Source organism: Nelumbo lutea, chromosome 1, assembly GCF_056320005.1.
Source record: "Nelumbo lutea isolate HS-2025 chromosome 1, American lotus-T2T, whole genome shotgun sequence".
NCBI classification, from domain to species: domain Eukaryota; kingdom Viridiplantae; phylum Streptophyta; class Magnoliopsida; order Proteales; family Nelumbonaceae; genus Nelumbo; species Nelumbo lutea.
The window spans coordinates 53,461,714-53,472,570 of NC_142684.1; positions in this window are offsets into that span (position 1 = coordinate 53,461,714).

Sequence of the window (10,857 nt, forward strand, 5' to 3'; positions counted from 1 at the left end):
TATTTTACCATAAAAAAACCCATCATATCTAGATAAAATAAATCCAACTGCACACACTTACAATAGAATCTTGGTAAGAAGTTATCCACATTATTTAACAAATCCATTGTAAATTATCGAGTCATTAACTAAAAAAGACCAACTACACAAAGCGTAGCTAAAATCAACCTAAAACAACCCAATATAATTAAAGCAAATGTAACCTATCAAGAAAAAGCCAAATTAGAGACAACAAATTTGAAAGTAGAACAGTCAAATTTTGAGGATTCATTTTCAAACTAACCGATCCAGATACAAATAAAACCAACTCAACATAGATAAACTCATCTAAGAGACATCGTCTATACCAAAGGTTCACGAAACCATTCAATCAAAGCCCACAAAATTGATTCTCGCCAAATCACAATTAAACATTTTCCAAAACAGAAGCCTGGTAAAAAATTATCCACATTATTTAACAAATCCATTGTAAATTATCGAGGCATTAAATAAAAAAGATCAACTACGCAAAGCATAGTTGAAATCAACTTAAAACAACCCAAGATAATCCAAGCAAATGTAACCTATCAAGAAAAAGCCAACTTAAAAACAATAAAGTTGAAAGTAGAAACAGTCAATTTTTGAGCAGTCACTTTCAAACTAATCGATCCAGATACAAATAAAACCAACTCAACATAGATAAACTCATCTGATAAACATCGATTATACCTATGGTTAATAAAACCATTCAATGAAAACCCACAAAACTTATTCTAGCCAAAACAGGTAGAACCAATTAAACATTTTCCAAAATTGACCAATCCCTCCCCAACCATCCAATGATCGTCATAATCTATACCCACTAATAATCCTTTTCAAAACTCTAAAGTCCTTGTGGTAAATTCAACGAATCCTACTTACATAGATAAAGTTGGAAAACAATACTCTCGTATAAATAGCAAACCCAGACCTAATGAACTAGGAACAATCGATACAAGAACTTGTCAACGGTCTAAAAGAATTCAAAGACAATATATGATATAAACAATTTAATGTATAGGAACTCGGCTTAATACAATTCTAATCACGATATGCTGAATTAAAAAACCCATCATATTTAGAGAAATTAGGAAATCACCTCAATTGTTTTAAAAAATGAAACCAGTTTATTGAAATCAAAAGATAGCCAATAAGCAAGCATCAATACAAACAATGCCACCATTTAAACAACATAAAACAAATCAAACCATTGAATCGAAACCCACAGAAATGATTCTATCCAAACCAGGTAGAGCCAATTAAACATTTTCCAAAACTGACCAGGCCCTCACCAACCATCCAATGATCGACCAAATCTAGACCCACTAATAATCCTTATTACAACACCAAACTCCATGTAGTAATTCAACGAATCCAAAATAATGAGATAAAGTTGGTAAACTGTCATATCGTTTAAATAGGAAGCCCAGACCGACTCAAACAAACCAATTAACTTGGATCAATCCAAACAATACCTTGTCAACGATCTAAAAAAGTTCAAAGGAAATACTTGACACAAACAATTAAACGTATGAGAACCTGGCTTAATACAACTCTAATCATGATATTCTAAATTAAAAAACCCATCAAATTTAAATAATTAGGAAATCAACTCAACTCTTGTAAAAAATGAAACTGTTCCTACTCAAATCAAAACAAAGCCAATAAATATGGATCAATACAAACAATCGCACCGTTTGAACAACCTCAAACAACTCAAAGCAGAAAACTAGCAAAGTAAAATCAACTGTTAAGAATCGTGCGGATTTCAACTCTAAAGCCACTATTTTACCATAAAAAAACCCATCATATCTAGATAAAATAAATCCAACCGCACACACTTACAATAGAATCTTGGTAAGAAGTTATCCACATTATTTAACAAATCCATTGTAAATTATCGAATCATTAACTAAAAAAGACCAACTACACAAAGCGTAGCTAAAATCAACCTAAAACAACCCAATATAATTAAAGCAAATGTAACCTATCAAGAAAAAGCCAAATTAGAGACAACAAATTTGAAAGTAGAACAGTCAAATTTTGAGAATTCATTTTCAAACTAACCGATCCAGATACAAATAAAACCAACTCAACATAGATAAACTCATCTAAGAAACATCGTCTATACCAAAGGTTCACGAAACCATTCAATCAAAGCCCACAAAATTGATTCTCGCCAAAATACAATTAAACATTTTCCAAAACAGAAGCCTGGTAAAAAATTATCCACATTATTTAACAAATCCATTGTAAATTATCGAGGCATTAAATAAAAAAGATCAACTACGCAAAGCATAGTTGAAATCAACTTAAAACAACCCAAGATAATCCAAGCAAATGTAACCTATCAAGAAAAAGCCAAATTAAAAACAACAAAGTTGAAAGTAGAAACAGTCAATTTTTGAGCACTCACTTTCAAACTAATCAATCCAGATACAAATAAAACCAACTCAACATAGATAAACTCATCTGATAAACATCGATTATACCTAAGGTTAATAAAACCATTCAATGAAAACCCACAAAACTTATTCTAGCCAAAACAGGTAGAACCAATTAAACATTTTCCAAAATTGACCAATCCCTCCCCAACCATCCAATGATCGTCATAATCTATACCCACTAATAATCCTTTTCAAAACTCTAAAGTCCTTGTGGTAAATTCAACGAATCCAACTTACATAGATAAAGCAGGAAAACAATACTCTCGTATAAATAGCAAACCCAGACCAAATGAACTAGGAACAATCGATACAAGAACTTGTCAACGGTCTAAAAGAATTCAAAGGAAATATATGATATAAACAATTTAATGTACAGGAACTCGGCTTAATACAATTCTAATCACGATATGCTGAATTAAAAAACCCATCATATTTAGAGAAATTAGGAAATCACCTCAATTGTTTTAAAAAATGAAACCAGTTTATTGAAATCACCTCAATCGATGCAAGAACTTGTCAACGGTGTAAAAGAATTCAAAGGAAATATATGATATAAACAATTTAATGTACAGGAACTCGGCTTAATACAATTCTAATCACGATATGCTGAATTAAAAAACCCATCATATTTAGAGAAATTAGGAAATCACCTCAATTGTTTTAAAAAATGAAACCAGTTTATTGAAATCAAAAGATAGCCAATAAGCAAGCATCAATACAAACAATGCCACCATTTAAACAACATAAAACAAATCAAACCATTGAATCGAAACCCACAGAAATGATTCTATCCAAACCAGGTAGAGCCAATTAAACATTTTCCAAAACTGACCAGGCCCTCACCAACCATCCAATGATCGACCAAATCTAGACCCACTAATAATCCTTATTACAACACCAAACTCCATGTAGTAATTCAACGAATCCAAAATAATGAGATAAAGTTGGTAAACTGTCATATCGTTTAAATAGGAAGCCCAGACCGACTCAAACAAACCAATTAACTTGGATCAATCCAAACAATACCTTGTCAACGATCTAAAAAAGTTCAAAGGAAATACTTGACACAAACAATTAAACGTATGAGAACCTGGCTTAATACAACTCTAATCATGATATTCTAAATTAAAAAACCCATCAAATTTAAATAATTAGGAAATCAACTCAACTCTTGTAAAAAATGAAACTGTTCCTACTCAAATCAAAACAAAGCCAATAAATATGGATCAATACAAACAATCGCACCGTTTGAACAACCTCAAACAACTCAAAGCAGAAAACTAGCAAAGTAAAATCAACTGTTAAGAATCGTGCGGATTTCAACTCTAAAGCCACTATTTTACCATAAAAAAACCCATCATATCTAGATAAAATAAATCCAACCGCACACACTTACAATAGAATCTTGGTAAGAAGTTATCCACATTATTTAACAAATCCATTGTAAATTATCGAGTCATTAACTAAAAAAGACCAACTACACAAAGCGTAGCTAAAATCAACCTAAAACAACCCAATATAATTAAAGCAAATGTAACCTATCAAGAAAAAGCCAAATTAGAGACAACAAATTTGAAAGTAGAACAGTCAAATTTTGAGGATTCATTTTCAAACTAACCGATCCAGATACAAATAAAACCAACTCAACATAGATAAACTCATCTAAGAAACATCGTCTATACCAAAGGTTCACGAAACCATTCAATCAAAGCCCACAAAATTGATTCTCGCCAAAATACAATTAAACATTTTCCAAAACAGAAGCCTGGTAAAAAATTATCCACATTATTTAACAAATCCATTGTAAATTATCGAGGCATTAAATAAAAAAGATCAACTACGCAAAGCATAGTTGAAATCAACTTAAAACAACCCAAGATAATCCAAGCAAATGTAACCTATCAAGAAAAAGCCAAATTAAAAACAACGAAGTTGAAAGTAGAAACAGTCAATTTTTGAGCACTCACTTTCAAACTAATCAATCCAGATACAAATAAAACCAACTCAACATAGATAAACTCATCTGATAAACATCGATTATACCTAAGGTTAATAAAACCATTCAATGAAAACCCACAAAACTTATTCTAGCCAAAACAGGTAGAACCAATTAAACATTTTCCAAAATTGACCAATCCCTCCCCAACCATCCAATGATCGTCATAATCTATACCCACTAATAATCCTTTTCAAAACTCTAAAGTCCTTGTGGTAAATTCAACGAATCCAACTTACATAGATAAAGCAGGAAAACAATACTCTCGTATAAATAGCAAACCCAGACCAAATGAACTAGGAACAATCGATACAAGAACTTGTCAACGGTCTAAAAGAATTCAAAGGAAATATATGATATAAACAATTTAATGTACAGGAACTCGGCTTAATACAATTCTAATCACGATATGCTGAATTAAAAAACCCATCATATTTAGAGAAATTAGGAAATCACCTCAATTGTTTTAAAAAATGAAACCAGTTTATTGAAATCACCTCAATCGATACAAGAACTTGTCAACGGTCTAAAAGAATTCAAAGGAAATATATGATATAAACAATTTAATGTACAGGAACTCGGCTTAATACAATTCTAATCACGATATGCTGAATTAAAAAACCCATCATATTTAGAGAAATTAGGAAATCACCTCAATTGTTTTAAAAAATGAAACCAGTTTATTGAAATCAAAAGATAGCCAATAAGCAAGCATCAATACAAACAATGCCACCATTTAAACAACATAAAACAAATCAAACCATTGAATCGAAACCCACAGAAATGATTCTATCCAAACCAGGTAGAGCCAATTAAACATTTTCCAAAACTGACCAGGCCCTCACCAACCATCCAATGATCGACCAAATCTAGACCCACTAATAATCCTTATTACAACACCAAACTCCATGTAGTAATTCAACGAATCCAAAATAATGAGATAAAGTTGGTAAACTGTCATATCGTTTAAATAGGAAGCCCAGACCGTCTCAAACAAACCAATTAACTTGGATCAATCCAAACAATACCTTGTCAACGATCTAAAAAAGTTCAAAGGAAATACTTGACACAAACAATTAAACGTATGAGAACCTGGCTTAATACAACTCTAATCATGATATTCTAAATTAAAAAACCCATCAAATTTAAATAATTAGGAAATCAACTCAACTCTTGTAAAAAATGAAACTGTTCCTACTCAAATCAAAACAAAGCCAATAAATATGGATCAATACAAACAATCGCACCGTTTGAACAACCTCAAACAACTCAAAGCAGAAAACTAGCAAAGTAAAATCAACTGTTAAGAATCGTGCGGATTTCAACTCTAAAGCCACTATTTTACCATAAAAAAACCCATCATATCTAGATAAAATAAATCCAACCGCACACACTTACAATAGAATCTTGGTAAGAAGTTATCCACATTATTTAACAAATCCATTGTAAATTATCGAGTCATTAACTAAAAAAGACCAACTACACAAAGCGTAGCTAAAATCAACCTAAAAGAACCCAATATAATTAAAGCAAATGTAACCTATCAAGAAAAAGCCAAATTAGAGACAACAAATTTGAAAGTAGAACAGTCAAATTTTGAGGATTCATTTTCAAACTAACCGATCCAGATACAAATAAAACCAACTCAACATAGATAAACTCATCTAAGAAACATCGTCTATACCAAAGGTTCACGAAACCATTCAATCAAAGCCCACAAAATTGATTCTCGCCAAAATACAATTAAACATTTTCCAAAACAGAAGCCTGGTAAAAAATTATCCACATTATTTAACAAATCCATTGTAAATTATCGAGGCATTAAATAAAAAAGATCAACTACGCAAAGCATAGTTGAAATCAACTTAAAACAACCCAAGATAATCCAAGCAAATGTAACCTATCAAGAAAAAGCCAAATTAAAAACAACAAAGTTGAAAGTAGAAACAGTCAATTTTTGAGCACTCACTTTCAAACTAATCAATCCAGATACAAATAAAACCAACTCAACATAGATAAACTCATCTGATAAACATCGATTATACCTAAGGTTAATAAAACCATTCAATGAAAACCCACAAAACTTATTCTAGCCAAAACAGGTAGAACCAATTAAACATTTTCCAAAATTGACCAATCCCTCCCCAACCATCCAATGATCGTCATAATCTATACCCACTAATAATCCTTTTCAAAACTCTAAAGTCCTTGTGGTAAATTCAACGAATCCAACTTACATAGATAAATCAGGAAAACAATACTCTCGTATAAATAGCAAACCCAGACCAAATGAACTAGGAACAATCGATACAAGAACTTGTCAACGGTCTAAAAGAATTCAAAGGAAATATATGATATAAACAATTTAATGTACAGGAACTCGGCTTAATACAATTCTAATCACGATATGCTGAATTAAAAAACCCATCATATTTAGAGAAATTAGGAAATCACCTCAATTGTTTTAAAAAATGAAACCAGTTTATTGAAATCACCTCAATCGATACAAGAACTTGTCAACGGTCTAAAAGAATTCAAAGGAAATATATGATATAAACAATTTAATGTACAGGAACTCGGCTTAATACAATTCTAATCACGATATGCTGAATTAAAAAACCCATCATATTTAGAGAAATTAGGAAATCACCTCAATTGTTTTAAAAAATGAAACCAGTTTATTGAAATCAAAAGATAGCCAATAAGCAAGCATCAATACAAACAATGCCACCATTTAAACAACATAAAACAAATCAAACCATTGAATCGAAACCCACAGAAATGATTCTATCCAAACCAGGTAGAGCCAATTAAACATTTTCCAAAACTGACCAGGCCCTCACCAACCATCCAATGATCGACCAAATCTAGACCCACTAATAATCCTTATTACAACACCAAACTCCATGTAGTAATTCAACGAATCCAAAATAATGAGATAAAGTTGGTAAACTGTCATATCGTTTAAATAGGAAGCCCAGACCGACTCAAACAAACCAATTAACTTGGATCAATCCAAACAATACCTTGTCAACGATCTAAAAAAGTTCAAAGGAAATACTTGACACAAACAATTAAACGTATGAGAACCTGGCTTAATACAACTCTAATCATGATATTCTAAATTAAAAAACCCATCAAATTTAAATAATTAGGAAATCAACTCAACTCTTGTAAAAAATGAAACTGTTCCTACTCAAATCAAAACAAAGCCAATAAATATGGATCAATACAAACAATCGCACCGTTTGAACAACCTCAAACAACTCAAAGCAGAAAACTAGCAAAGTAAAATCAACTGTTAAGAATCGTGCGGATTTCAACTCTAAAGCCACTATTTTACCATAAAAAAACCCATCATATCTAGATAAAATAAATCCAACCGCACACACTTACAATAGAATCTTGGTAAGAAGTTATCCACATTATTTAACAAATCCATTGTAAATTATCGAGTCATTAACTAAAAAAGACCAACTACACAAAGCGTAGCTAAAATCAACCTAAAACAACCCAATATAATTAAAGCAAATGTAACCTATCAAGAAAAAGCCAAATTAGAGACAACAAATTTGAAAGTAGAACAGTCAAATTTTGAGGATTCATTTTCAAACTAACCGATCCAGATACAAATAAAACCAACTCAACATAGATAAACTCATCTAAGAAACATCGTCTATACCAAAGGTTCACGAAACCATTCAATCAAAGCCCACAAAATTGATTCTCGCCAAAATACAATTAAACATTTTCCAAAACAGAAGCCTGGTAAAAAATTATCCACATTATTTAACAAATCCATTGTAAATTATCGAGGCATTAAATAAAAAAGATCAACTACGCAAAGCATAGTTGAAATCAACTTAAAACAACCCAAGATAATCCAAGCAAATGTAACCTATCAAGAAAAAGCCAAATTAAAAACAACGAAGTTGAAAGTAGAAACAGTCAATTTTTGAGCACTCACTTTCAAACTAATCAATCCAGATACAAATAAAACCAACTCAACATAGATAAACTCATCTGATAAACATCGATTATACCTAAGGTTAATAAAACCATTCAATGAAAACCCACAAAACTTATTCTAGCCAAAACAGGCAGAACCAATTAAACATTTTCCAAAATTGACCAATCCCTCCCCAACCATCCAATGATCGTCATAATCTATACCCACTAATAATCCTTTTCAAAACTCTAAAGTCCTTGTGGTAAATTCAACGAATCCAACTTACATAGATAAAGCAGGAAAACAATACTCTCGTATAAATAGCAAACCCAGACCAAATGAACTAGGAACAATCGATACAAGAACTTGTCAACGGTCTAAAAGAATTCAAAGGAAATATATGATATAAACAATTTAATGTACAGGAACTCGGCTTAATACAATTCTAATCACGATATGCTGAATTAAAAAACCCATCATATTTAGAGAAATTAGGAAATCACCTCAATTGTTTTAAAAAATGAAACCAGTTTATTGAAATCACCTCAATCGATACAAGAACTTGTCAACGGTCTAAAAGAATTCAAAGGAAATATATGATATAAACAATTTAATGTACAGGAACTCGGCTTAATACAATTCTAATCACGATATGCTGAATTAAAAAACCCATCATATTTAGAGAAATTAGGAAATCACCTCAATTGTTTTAAAAAATGAAACCAGTTTATTGAAATCAAAAGATAGCCAATAAGCAAGCATCAATACAAACAATGCCACCATTTAAACAACATAAAACAAATCAAACCATTGAATCGAAACCCACAGAAATGATTCTATCCAAACCAGGTAGAGCCAATTAAACATTTTCCAAAACTGACCAGGCCCTCACCAACCATCCAATGATCGACCAAATCTAGACCCACTAATAATCCTTATTACAACACCAAACTCCATGTAGTAATTCAACGAATCCAAAATAATGAGATAAAGTTGGTAAACTGTCATATCGTTTAAATAGGAAGCCCAGACCGACTCAAACAAACCAATTAACTTGGATCAATCCAAACAATACCTTGTCAACGATCTAAAAAAGTTCAAAGGAAATACTTGACACAAACAATTAAACGTATGAGAACCTGGCTTAATACAACTCTAATCATGATATTCTAAATTAAAAAACCCATCAAATTTAAATAATTAGGAAATCAACTCAACTCTTGTAAAAAATGAAACTGTTCCTACTCAAATCAAAACAAAGCCAATAAATATGGATCAATACAAACAATCGCACCGTTTGAACAACCTCAAACAACTCAAAGCAGAAAACTAGCAAAGTAAAATCAACTGTTAAGAATCGTGCGGATTTCAACTCTAAAGCCACTATTTTACCATAAAAAAACCCATCATATCTAGATAAAATAAATCCAACCGCACACACTTACAATAGAATCTTGGTAAGAAGTTATCCACATTATTTAACAAATCCATTGTAAATTATCGAGTCATTAACTAAAAAAGACCAACTACACAAAGCGTAGCTAAAATCAACCTAAAACAACCCAATATAATTAAAGCAAATGTAACCTATGAAGAAAAAGCCAAATTATAGACAACAAATTTGAAAGTAGAACAGTCAAATTTTGAGGATTCATTTTCAAACTAACCGATCCAGATACAAATAAAACCAACTCAACATAGATAAACTCATCTAAGAAACATCGTCTATACCAAAGGTTCACGAAACCATTCAATCAAAGCCCACAAAATTGATTCTCGCCAAAATACAATTAAACATTTTCCAAAACAGAAGCCTGGTAAAAAATTATCCACATTATTTAACAAATCCATTGTAAATTATCGAGGCATTAAATAAAAAAGATCAACTACGCAAAGCATAGTTGAAATCAACTTAAAACAACCCAAGATAATCCAAGCAAATGTAACCTATCAAGAAAAAGCCAAATTAAAAACAACAAAGTTGAAAGTAGAAACAGTCAATTTTTGAGCACTCACTTTCAAACTAATCAATCCAGATACAAATAAAACCAACTCAACATAGATAAACTCATCTGATAAACATCGATTATACCTAAGGTTAATAAAACCATTCAATGAAAACCCACAAAACTTATTCTAGCCAAAACAGGTAGAACCAATTAAACATTTTCCAAAATTGACCAATCCCTCCCCAACCATCCAATGATCGTCATAATCTATACCCACTAATAATCCTTTTCAAAACTCTAAAGTCCTTGTGGTAAATTCAACGAATCCAACTTACATAGATAAATCAGGAAAACAATACTCTCGTATAAATAGCAAACCCAGACCAAATGAACTAGGAACAATCGATACAAGAACTTGTCAACGGTCTAAAAGAATTCAAAGGAAATATATGATATAAACAATTTAATGTACAGGAACTCGGCTTAATACAATTCTAA